Source organism: Propithecus coquereli, unplaced genomic scaffold (genome assembly GCF_000956105.1).
Source record: "Propithecus coquereli isolate 6110/MARCELLA unplaced genomic scaffold, Pcoq_1.0 Scaffold228, whole genome shotgun sequence".
Classification (NCBI taxonomy): Eukaryota; Metazoa; Chordata; class Mammalia; order Primates; family Indriidae; genus Propithecus; species Propithecus coquereli.
This window is the reverse complement of record NW_012147819.1, coordinates 2,680,636-2,683,041: the sequence shown is the minus strand read 5'-3', so window position 1 is coordinate 2,683,041 and position 2,406 is coordinate 2,680,636.

The following is a 2,406-nucleotide window of genomic DNA, read 5'->3' as shown; positions in this document are numbered from 1 at the left end:
TTTCTTTTTTCATCTATAAAAGGTCGCATATGTTATACTTTCTTCTACTTTGCTTTTTCACTTACAGTATATTCTGGAAACCACTCAATATCAGCTCCTGGAGTTTTTTCTCATTCTTTACAGTTGCATAGCACTCCATGATGTGGATGTGCCAATTTATTCTATCAATTTTCCATGTATGAACATTTGGGTTGTTTGTATGTTTTGCAATTACAAATTATGCTGCAACAAATCTAGTTGCACATACGTATTTTTATTTCTGGTATACTGATATAAATTTGTAACCCCTTTATATTTTGCCTTTATAAATCACTTTGATTTAGATCTGTTTCTTATATAGAGCACAGAGTTGGATCTTGTTTTGTAAGCTAGTTTAAGGGTAAGCCCATTCACAACCATCATATTATTTTAGTATATAATTATTATGTGTATTCTTACATTTACTGTGTTTTTCTCTACAGGATGAGTTTTCTTTGTTCTTTTCTTTTACTATTTCAGAAGGTTTGTATTTTTGCTCTAGTGGTTATCTTTTTACTTGTATTTTATATAAGGCTTTTAGTTTCTGTTTTTCTTATGTGCCATTTTGCAATCTGGCTTGCCGGTTATTAATGGCATCATCTGATGGCTACCTACTGTCCACAAAACAGTTTATTCCACCTTCCTCTTTCCCCTTCTCTTCTATTTTTAGTTGTATTATTTTTACTTTGTCACAACACAAAACATTAATGTATTATATTCCCACCCTTAGGTCCACAATTAATCTTAATCTACAATTAAATATATTAAATACAGCCTTAATCTACAATTAAATATATTAAATACAATCATTGCTCTAGCTAAAATGTCCCTAATTATCTCTTGGTTAGAAGCTCATTGTCTAGTAGATTCCTCAAGAAGCCATAGAAGGATGATAGTCCCTGAGGATTTTTTGATTTAAGAGCCAAAATTTTAATTTTATTTAATTTTAATTCAAACTAAAAATTTAATACTGATACTTTGAAGCATGCATGGGACCACTTAGCTTTGTGAGTCCACTTCTTTGTTGTCAATTTTTTGAAATCTAAATACAGTATTTCAGAAGAAAATGTAACATTCAAATTTACATGTGCTAAGTGTAAAATATACATAAAATTCCAAAGACTTGGCATAAAAAATGTAAATTACCTCATTAATAGCTTTTTATACTGATTACATGTTAGAATGATACAGGTTGAGTATCCCTCATTTGATATTTGGGACCAGAAGTTTTTTGAGTTTCAGATTTTTTTTTTATTTTGGAATGTTTATATTATTGGTTGAGCATCCCTAATCAAAAATCTGAAATCCAAAATGCTCCAATGAGTATTCCCTTTGAGTATTGTGTTGGCACTCAAAAGTTTCAGATTTTGGAACATTTTGGGTTTTGGATTTTCACATTAGGGATAGTCAATGTTTTAGATGTATTGGTTTTAATATATTCTTTACTGAGATATAATTCACATAATATAAAATTTCACAACATAAAATTCACCATTTTAAAATGCACAATTCAGTGGGTTTTAGCATATTCACAAAGTTGTAAAACTATCACCACTGCAGAATTCTAGGACATTTCCATCACCCCAAAAAGAAACCCTATGCATGATAGCAGTTACTCCCAGTTTCCCCCTCCCCAGAACTACTGGTAACCACTAATTTACTGTGTCTCTATAGATTTTCCTATTTTGGATCTTTCATATAAATGGAATCATACAAGATATGGACAGTTTGTGTCTGGCTTCTTTCAATCAACAAATTGTTTTCAGCCGGGCGCGGTGGCTCACGCCTGTAATCCTAGCACTCTGGGAGGCCAAGGCGGGCGGATCATTTGAGCTTAGGAGTTCGAGACCAGCCTGAGCAAGAGCGAGACCTGTCTCTACTAAAAAAAAAAAATAGAAATTGGCCAAACAACTAAAAATAGAAAAAATTAGCCGGGCATGGTGGCGCGTGCGTGTAGTCCCAGCTACCTGGGAGGCTGAGGCAGAAGGATTGCTTGAGCCCAGGAGTTTGAGGTTGCTATGAGCTAGGCTGACATCACAGCACTCTAGCCCAGGCAAGAGAGTGAGACTCTGTCTCAAAAAAAAAAACCAAAAAACAAAAAACAAATTGTTTACTATGTTTATCCATGTTATAACATGTATTAGTACTTCATTCTTTTTATCACTAAGTAATATTTCATTGTATGGATATACTGAATTTTATCAATTTATTAGTTGATTAACATTTGGGTTGTTTCTACTTTCTGGCTGCTATGAGTAATGATGCTATGAACATGTACAAGGTTTTTTGTGGACATGTTTTCAATTCTCCTGGGCTTAAAACTAGGAGTAGAATTTCTAGAATATATGGTAACTTTAACTTTTTGAGAAACTGCCAAATTTTTTCACA